At 50.2% G+C, this 11461-nt stretch overlaps 1 long non-coding RNA gene across 4 annotated transcripts; it reads right to left on the reverse strand.

The window, feature by feature from the left end:
- Positions 1-2829: 2829 nt before the first annotated feature.
- LOC127922440 (uncharacterized) lies at positions 2830-9974 on the reverse strand. 4 transcript variants are annotated; one of them, XR_008111372.1, is made up of 6 exons: positions 9912-9974; positions 4736-4831; positions 4496-4639; positions 4137-4424; positions 3502-3813; positions 2830-3073 (listed from the first exon to the last, which is right to left on the reverse strand). It is a non-coding gene; the product is annotated as an uncharacterized LOC127922440 (long non-coding RNA). The 4 variants fall into 4 exon arrangements; XR_008111371.1 differs by having other exon boundaries at positions 2830-2977; positions 3598-3813; positions 4496-4831; XR_008111370.1 differs by having other exon boundaries at positions 2830-3025; positions 3478-3813; positions 4496-4831.
- Between the last annotated feature and the right edge of the window lie 1487 nt (positions 9975-11461).

Below are 11461 nucleotides of genomic sequence, written 5' to 3' on the forward strand. Positions count from 1 at the left end.
ACTATAACCTATGTTTTTACCGGTAGTCAAACTCTCTTCCCTTTTACAGATCTAAAAACGAGGCAATATGCAGTTTCCTGGCCCTCCCAGGGCTCTACAGTGAAGGAGGACATCAGAAAGACACAGGGAGAATCTAATGTGACACCCGTGAGTCCCAGACAGTTTGGTGGTGATGACGATTCTATTCACTGCGACGTGAAAGACAAGGATTGGTTTCCTAGCAACAGGCTGAAGGCGGAGTCGGCTCCAGAGAGCCACACCCCAGAGCAGAGGGGGAGTGTTGTGAGTACATCCCAGTCACAAAGGGTTTCTGGTTCTCAACATTCCTTCCTTAATTCCTGGACCTCCTCCTATAAATCCATTGGAGGAGAACATTTGAGGTTCATCCAAATACTGATATGTGAATGTTTTTGGCAAATACAGATGATTCTGATTGGACTTTCTCCTCCATAATATTTATAGCAGGAGGTCCAGAGAATTAGGAATGAAGGAGGGTGTGTTTCTGATCTGAGGTTCCTCCTCTTGGACTTTCTCCTCCACAACATTTATAGCAGGAGGTCCAGAGAACGAGAGGAATGAGGTAGGAGAGTGTTTCCCACCCTAAGTTGATTGTTTATTTTTGTGGTTTTCAGGACATGTCTTTCCCTCTCCCAGAGTCCCCAGGTCGTGCCTCTCCCACTGTTGCCTTACTGTGGGTCTGAAGAGGGTGTCTGTGCGGCTGGTCGACTGCAGGAAAACACAGGGCCTGCGTGGAACTGTGAGAGGAGAAGAAGAGAGGAGATTCAGATTCAAGTAAGAACAGTGGTGTGTGGATGAGACTACAATCTGCTTCTGTTACAGTTCTGTGGTCAGTGTATTCACTGTTATATAGCAGCTCATATTAGTTCTGTGGTCACTGTTGTTATATAGCAGCTCATTAGTTCTGTGGTCAGTGTGTTCACTGTTGTAGAGCAGCTCATTAGTTCTGTGGTCAGTGTATTCACTGTTATATAGCAGCTCATTAGTTCTGTGGTCAGTGTATTCACTGTTATATAGCAGCTCATTAGTTCTGTGGTCAGTGTATTCACTGTTATATAGCAGCTCATTAGTTCTGTGGTCAGTGTGTTCACTGTTATATAGCAGCTCATTAGTTCTGTGGTCAGTGTATTCACTGTTATATAGCAGCTCATTAGTTCTGTGGTCAGTGTATTCACTGTTGTATAGCAGCTCATTAGTTCTGTGGTCAGTGTGTTCACTGTTATATAGCAGCTCATTAGTTCTGTGGTCAGTGTATTCACTGTTGTACAGCAGCTCATTAGTTCTGTGGAGGGGAGCCAACAATTAGTCCTCACCCTGGAGTGGATGTTGAGGTTATAACATCTAGGTCAAGTACAATGTTTGAGAACCTCACCCTGGACGGTGGATGTTGAGGTACAATGTTTGAGAACATCTGGGGTTTAAGGCCAATGACTGATCCTCAATGGGTGGATGTTGAGGGGTGTCCTCTAGTCTCTCATCCAATGACTGGTCCTCACCCTGGAGTGGATGTTGAGGGGAGAACATCTATGTCATTGAGATCTTCCCACAGAATGGTCCTCACCCTGGAGTGGATGTTGACAGGAGAACATCCAGGTGAAAACTTCGACTGGTCAATCCCAGTTTTTGCTGGCAGCAGTTATATCTAATCCCTCATTGGACCAGAACGGGTGTTCCCATTCAAGACGATGATGTCCAGGTGGACTGAGGCTCATAGCACCCATTGGAGCAAAACATTTAAAAGCAGGAATAATCAGTTGTACTTGATTTGTTTTATTAACAACTGACATTACAATAAATATTATTAAACATAAAACATCAGTTACTAAGAACATTCACAATGTCACTGGAAGCATTAGTTAGACCAGGCAAGAGGTGTGAAGTTAGAACCAGGGACTCTGAACAGTTAGACCAGGGACTGATTAGTTAGACCAGGGACTCATTAGTTAGACCATGAACTCTTGTGTATCAACAGCCATGTTATTACCTCTGTACCTTTACTCTAGTACTGGTACTGTGTACCTCCATTAATATACACATCAATTACCCGGTACCCCTACACATCAACTACCTCGTACCCTACACATCAACTACCCCGTGCCCCTACACATCAACTACCTAGTACCCCTACACATCAACTACCTGGTACCCTACACATCAACTACCTGGTACCCCTACACATCAACTACCTGGTGCCCTACACATCAACTACCACCTGCCCTACACATCAACTACCTGGTACCCCTACACATCAACTACCCGTGCCCTACACATCAACTACCTGGTACCCCTACACATCAACTACCTAGCACATCAACTACCTGGTGCCCCTACACATCAACTACCCCTACACTCAGCTACCTGGTACCCCAAACATCAACTACCTATGGTGCCCCTACACATCAACTACCTAGTACCCCTACACATCAACTACCTGGTACCCCTACATCAACTACCTAGTACCCCTACACATCAACTACCTGGGTACCCCTACACATCAACTGCCCCGTACCTACACATCAACTACCCCGTGCCCCTACACATCGAATACCTGGTACCCCTACACATCAACTACCTAGTACCCCTACACATCAACACCTGGTGCCCCTACTACATCAACTACCTGGTACCCTACACATCAACTACCTGGTACCCCTACACATCAACTACCTGGTGCCCCTACACATCAACACCCCGTACCCTACACATCAACTACCCGGTACCCTACACATCAACTACCTGGTGCCCCTACATCAACTACCCGTACCCTACATCAACTACCTGGTACCCCACATCAACTACCTGGTGCCCTACACATCAACTACCTAGTACCCCTACACATCAACTACCCCTACACATCAACTACCTGGTACCCCTACACATCAACTACCCCGTACCCCTACACATCAACTACCCCGTACCCCTACACATCAACTACCCCGTACCCCTACACATCAACTACCTAGTACCCCTACACATCAACTACCTGGTACCCCTACACATCAACTACCTAGTACCCCTACACATCAACTACCCCGTACCCCTACACATCAACTACCTGGTACCCCTACACATCAACTACCCCATACCCCTACACATCAACTACCTCGTACCCCTACACATCAACTACCCCGTACCCCTACACATCAACTACCTGGTACCCTACACATCAACTACCTAGTACCCCTACACATCAACTACCCCATACCCCTACACATCAACTACCTGGTACCCCTACACATCAACTACCTGGTACCCCTACACATCAACTACCTAGTACCCTACACATCAACTACCTAGTACCCTACACATCAACTACCTAGTGCCCCTACACATCAACTACCCCGTACCCCTACACATCAACTACCTGGTGCCCTACACATCAACTACCCCATACCCCTACACATCAACTACCTCGTACCCCTACACATCAACTACCCCGTACCCCTACACATCAACTACCTGGTACCCCTACACATCAACTACCTAGTACCCCTACACATCAACTACCCCGTACCCCTACACATCAACTACCTAGTACCCCTACACATCAACTACCTAGTACCCCTACACATCAACTACCTAGTACCCCTACACATCAACTACCTAGTACCCCTACACATCAACTACCTAGTACCCCTACACATCAACTACCTGGTACCCCTACACATCAACTACCCCGTACCCCTACACATCAACTACCTCGTACCCCTACACATCAACTACCCCGTACCCCTACACATCAACTACCTGGTACCCCTACACATCAACTACCTGGTACCCCTACACATCAACTACCTCGTACCCCTACACATCAACTACCTGGTACCCTACACATCAACTACCTGGTACCCCTACACATCAACTACCCCGTACCCCTACACATCAACTACCTGGTACCCCTACACATCAACTACCTAGTACCCCTACACATCAACTACCTCGTACCCCTACACATCAACTACCCAGTACCCCTACACATCAACTACCCGGTACCCCTACACATCAACTACCCCTACACATCAACTACCTCGTACCCTACACATCAACTACCCGTGCCCCTACATCAACTACCCGTGCCCTACACATCAACTACCTCCGTACCCCTACACATCAACTACCTCATACCCCTACACATCAACTACCTCGTACCCCTACACATCAACTACCTCGTACCCCTACACATCAACTACCTCGTACCCCTACACATCAACTACCTCGTACCCCTACACATCAACTACCTCGTACCCCTACACATCAACTACCTGGTACCCCTACACATCAACTACCTGGTACCCCTACACATCAACTACCTGGTACCCCTACACATCAACTACCTGGTACCCCTACACATCAACTACCTCGTACCCCTACACATCAACTACCTAGTACCCCTACACATCAACTACCTGGTACCCCTACACATCAACTACCTGGTACCCTACACATCAACTACCCCGTACCCCTACACATCAACTACCTAGTACCCCTACACATCAACTACCTGGTACCCCTACACATCAACTACCTGGTACCCCTACACATCAACTACCTGGTACCCCTACACATCAACTACCTGGTACCCCTACACATCAACTACCTAGTACCCCTACACATCAACTACCTAGTACCCCTACACATCAACTACCTGGTACCCCTACACATCAACTACCTGGTACCCCTACACATCAACTACCCCGTACCCCTACACATCAACTACCTAGTACCCCTACACATCAACTACCTAGTACCCCTACACATCAACTACCTGGTACCCCTACACATCAACTACCTAGTACCCCTACACATCAACTACCTAGTACCCCTACACATCAACTACCTGGTACCCTACACATCAACTACACATACCCCTACCCCATCAACTACCTGGTACCCCTACACATCAACTACCCCATACCCCTACACATCAACGGTACCTTTGCCCCTACACATCAACTACCTGGCTTTACCCTACACATCAACTACCCGTACTACACACATCAACTACCCCGTACCCCTACACATCAACTACCTCGTGCCCTTCACATCAGCTACCTGGTACCCTACACATCACTACTACACCTACATCAACTACCTGGTGCCCTACACATCACTACCCCGTGCCCTACACATCAGCTACCTGGTGCCCTACACATGGCTACCTTGTACCCTACACTGGTGCCCCTACATATCAACTACCTGGTGCCCTACACATCAACTACCCTACTTTGCCCTACACATCAACTACCTGGTGCCCTGCACATCAACTACCTGGTACCATTTCTACATCAGCTACCTGGTGCCCTACACATCAGCTACCTGGTGCCCTACACATCAACTACCTAGTGCCCTACATCAACTACCTGGTGCCCCTACACATCAACTACCCCCCGTACCCCTACACATCAACTACCTGGTACCCTACACATCAACTACCCTGGTTGCCCTACACATCAACTACCCCGTACCCCTACACATCGACTACCTGGTACCCCTACACATCAACTACCTAGTACCCCTACACCAACTACCCGATGCCCCTACACATCAACTACCTGGTGCCCCTACATCAACTACCCCCCGTGCCCCACACATCAACTACCTAGTGCCCTACGCATCAACTACCCCGTACCCCTACACATCCAACTACCCCGTGCCCCTACACATCAACTACCTGGTACCCCTACACATCAACTACCTAGTACCCCTACACATCAACTACCTAGTACCCTACACATCAACTACCCGGTACCCCTACACATCAACTACCCCGTACCCTACACATCAACTACCTGGTACCCCTACACATCAACTACCTGGTACCCCTGCACATCAACTACCTGGTACCCTACACATCAACTACCTCGTACCCCTACACATCAACTACCCAGTACCCTACACATCAACTACCCGTGCCCTACACATCAACTACCTGGTACCCCTACACATCAACTACCTGGTGCCCCTACACATCAACTACCCCGTACCCCTACACATCAACTACCTGGTGCCCCTACACATCAACTACCCCGTGCCCTACCCATCAACTTCACCTGGTGCCCCCAGTACCCTACACATCCAACTACCTCGTGCCCCTACACATCAACTGCCCGTGCCCTACACGTCAACTACCTAGTACCCTACACATCTGCCCGTGCCCTACACATCAACTACCTAGTACCCCTACACATCAACTACCTGGTACCCCTACACATCAGCTACCTGGTGCCCTACACATCAACTACCTGGTACCCCTACACATCAACTGCCCGTACCCCTACACATCAGCTACCAGTGCCCCTACACATCGTACCCGCCCCTGCATCAACTACCTGGTACCCCTGCACATCAACTACCTGGTGCCTACACATCAACTACCTGGTACCCCTACACATCAACTACCTGGTGCCCCTACACATCAACTACCCCGTACCCCCTACACATCACTACCTGGTACCCCCTACACATCAACTACCCTACCCCTACACATCAACTACCTAGTACCCCTTCACATCAGCTACCTGGTGCCCCTTCACATCAAACTACCTGGTGCCCCTACACATCAACTACCTACTACCCCGTGCCCCTCAACTACCTGGTACCCCCTTCTACCCGTGCCCTACACATCAACTACCTGGTGCCCTACACATCAACTACCCCTACACATCAACTACTCCGTGCCCTACACATCATGCCCGTGCCCCTACACATCAACTACCTGGTACCCCTACACATCAACTACCCCGTACCCCTACACATCAGCTACCCGTGCCCCTACACATCAACTACCCGTACCCTACACATCACTACCTGTACCCTACACACGTGCCCCATGCCCTACACATCAACTACCCAGTGCCCCTACACATCAGCTACCCCGTGCCCTACTGCATCAACTACCTGGTGCCCTACACATCAACTACCTGGTACCCCTACACATCCAACTACCTGGTGCCCTACACATCAACTACCTGGTACCCCTACACATCAACTACCCGTACCCCTACACATCAACTACCTGGTACCCCTACACATCCCACCTAGTACCCTACACATCCTACCTGGTGCCCCTACACATCGACTACCTGGTGCCCTACACATCAGCTACCTGGTACCCCTACACATCGACTACCCCGTGCCCCTACACATCAACTACCCCGTACCCCTACACATCAACTACCTGGGTACCCCCTACACATCAACTACCTGGTGCCCCTACCCCGCTACCCCAGCTACCTGGTGCCCTACACATCCAGCTACCTAGTACCCCCTACACATCAGCTACCTCGTGCCCTACACATCAGCTGCCTGGTGCCCCTGCATCAATGCCCGTGCCCTACACATCAACTACCCGTGCCCCTACACATCCAACTGCCGTACTTTACACATCAACTACCCCGTGCCCTTCACATCAACTACCTAGTGCCCCTACACATCAGCTACCTGGTGCCCTACACATCAACTACCTAGTACCCCTACACATCAGCTGCCCGTGCCCTACACATCAGCTACCTCGTGCCCCTACACATCAACTACCTGGTGCCCTACACATCAACTACCTGGTGCCCCTACACACAGCTACCAACTACCCTACACATCAATACCCCGTACCCCTACACATCAACTACCTGGTACCCCTACACATCCAGCTACCTGGTACCCCTACACATCAACTACCTAGTACCCCTACACATCAACTACCCGTGCCCTACACATCCAGCTACCTGGTGCCCTACACATCAACTACCTGGTGCCCCCTACACATCAACTACCTCGTGCCCCTACACATCAACTACCTGGTGCCCTACACATCAGCTACCCGAGTACCCCTACACATCAACTACCGTGCCCTACACATCAACTGCCCGTGCCCTACATCAACTACCTAGTACCCTTCATCCTGGTACCCCTACACATCAACTACCTGGTACCCCTACACACATCAACTACCTGATGCCTACACATCAACTACCTAGTGCCCTACACATCAACTACCCGTACCCCTACACATCAACTGCCTGGTGCCCCTACACATCAACTACCTGGTACCCCTACACATCAATACTATCGTGCCCTACACATCAACTACCTAGTACCCCTACACATCAACTACCTGGTGCCCCTACACATCAACTACCCCGTACCCTACACATCAACTACCTGGTGCCCCTACACATCAACTACCCTAGTACCCCTACACATCAACTACCTAGTACCCCTACACATCAGCTACCTGGTACCCCTACACATCAACTACCTCGTACCCCTACACATCAACTACCTGGTGCCCTACACATCAACTACCTCGTGCCCCTACACATCAACTACCTAGTGCCCCTACACATCAACTACCTGGTACCCCTACACATCAACTACCTGGTACCCTACACATCAACTACCTAGTACCCTACACATCAACTACCCGTGCCCTACACATCAACTACCCCGTACCCCTACACATCAACTACCTAGTACCCCTACACATCAACTACCTGGTACCCCTACACATCAACTACCTCGTGCCCTACACATCAACTACCTCGTACCCCTACACATCAACTACCTGGTCCTACACATCAGCTACCCTACACATCAACTACCCCGTGCCCCTACACATCAACTACTATCACTACCTGGTACCCTCACATCACCCGTTCCTACACATCAACTACCGTGCCCCGCATCAACTACCCTACACATCAACTACCTGGTACCCTACACATCAACTACCCCGTGCCCTACACATCAACTACCTGGTACCCCTACACATCAACTACCTGGTACCCCTACACATCAACTACCTGGTACCCCTACACATCAACTACCTAGTACCCCTACACATCAACTACCTAGTACCCTACACATCAACTACCTGGTGCCCTACGCATCAACACCTGTACCCCTACACATCAACTACCTAGTGCCCCTACACATCAACTACCCGTTGCCTCTACACATCAACTACCTGTACCCTACATCAACTACCTGGTACCCCTACACATCAACTACCTGGTACCCCTACACATCAACTACCTGGTACCCTACACATCAACTACCTGGTACCTTTACATCAACTACCCGTGCCCTACACATCAACTACCTAGTACCCCTACACATCAACTACCTAGTACCCCTACACATCAACTACCCCGTACCCTACACATCAACTACCCCGTACCCTACACATCAACTACCTGGTGCCCCTACACATCAACTACCCGTGCCCTCTACACATCAACTACCTAGTACCCCTACACATCAACTACCTAGTACCCTACACATCAACTACCTCGTGCCCTACACATCAACTACCCTAGTACCCCTACACATCAACTACCTAGTACCCCTACACATCCAACTACCTCGTGCCCTACACATCAACTACCCCGTGCCCCTACACACATCAACTACCTAGTACCCCTTCACATCAACTACCTAGTGCCTACACATCAACTACCTGGTGCCCCTACACATCAACTACCCTGATGCCCCTACACATCAACTACCCCGTACCCCTACACATCAACTACCTCGTACCCCTACACATCCAACTACCTGGTACCCCTACACATCCAACTACCCTGCATCAGCTACCCCGTGCCCTACACATCAACTACCTAGTACCCCTACACATCAACTACCCCGTGCCCTACACATCAACTACCTAGTGCCCTACACATCAACTACCCCGTACCCTACACATCAACTACCTGGTACCCCTACACATCCAACTACCTGATGCCCTACACATCAACTACCTGGTACCCCCTACACATCAACTACCTGGTACCCTGCATCAACTACCTAGTACCCTACACATCAACTACCTGGTACCCCTGCACATCAACTACCTAGTACCCCTACACATCAACCTGGTACCCCTACACATCAACTACCTAGTACCCCTACACATCAACTACCTGGTACCCCTACACATCAACTACCTGGTACCCCTACACATCAACTACCTGGTACCCTACACATCAACTACCTGGTACCCTACACATCAACTACCCCGTGCCCTACACATCAACTACCCCCCGTACCCCTACATCAACTACCCCTACACATACCTGGTACCCCGTGCCCCTACACATCAACTACCTAGTACCCCTACACATCAACTACCCCGTACCCCCACATACTACCTGGTCAACTCAACCCTGGTACCCCTACACATCCATTACCCTACACATCCTGGTGCCCCTACACATCAACTACCTGGTACCCCCTACACATCAACTACCTGGTGCCCCTACACATCAACTACCTGGTACCCCCTACACATCAACTACCTGGTGCCCCTACACATCAACTACCTGGTACCCCTACACATCAACTACCTGGTACCCCTACACATCAACTACCTGGTACCCCTACACATCAACTACCTGGTACCCCTACACATCAACTACCCGTGCCCTACACATCAACTACCTAGTACCCTACACATCAACTACCCAGTACCCCTACATCAACTGCCCGTGCCCCTACACATCTACCCCGTACCCCTGCATGCCCCTACCCTACACATCCAGCTACCTGGTACCCTACACATCAACTACCCCGTGCCCCTACACATCAACTACCTGGTACCCTACACATCAACTACCTGGTGCCCCTACACATCAACTACCTAGTACCCCTACATCAACTACCCCGTACCCCTACACATCAACTACCTAGTACCCCCTACTACCATCAACTACCCCGTGCCCCTACACATCAACTACCTGGCCCCTACACATCCAGCTACCCCCTTCACATCAACTACCTGGTACCCTACACATCAACTACCCTACACATCAACTACCCCGTACCCCCCTACACACCCTACACATCAACTACCTGGTGCCCTACACATCAACTAACCCCTACCTACCTGGTACCCCTACATCACTACCTGGTGCCCCTACACATCAACTACCTGGTACCCTACACATCAACTACCTGGTACCCTTCATCACTACCTAGTACCCTACATCAACTACCTGGTACCCCTACACATCAACTACCTGGTACCCCTACCCCTACCACCCCTCAATCAACTACCCGTGCCCTACACTCAACACATACACCAACTACCTGGTACCCTACACATCACTACCTGGTACCCCTACACATCAACTACCTAGTACCCCTACACATCAACTACCTGGTACCCCTACATCAACTACCCCGTACCCCTACACATCAACTACCTGGTACCCCTACACATCAACTACCCCGTACCCCTACACATCAACTACCTGGTGCCCCCACATACTACCCCCTACACATCAACTACCTGGGTACCCCTACACATCACTACTACCCCATCCAACTACCCTACTACACATCAACTACCTGGTACCCCATCAACACCTGGTACCCTACACATCAGCTACCCGGTACCCCTACACATCAACTACCTGGTGCCCTACACATCAACTACCGTGCCCCTACA

The sequence above is a fragment of the Oncorhynchus keta genome, unplaced genomic scaffold, assembly GCF_023373465.1.
Source record: "Oncorhynchus keta strain PuntledgeMale-10-30-2019 unplaced genomic scaffold, Oket_V2 Un_contig_2571_pilon_pilon, whole genome shotgun sequence".
Lineage (NCBI taxonomy): Eukaryota > Metazoa > Chordata > Actinopteri > Salmoniformes > Salmonidae > Oncorhynchus > Oncorhynchus keta.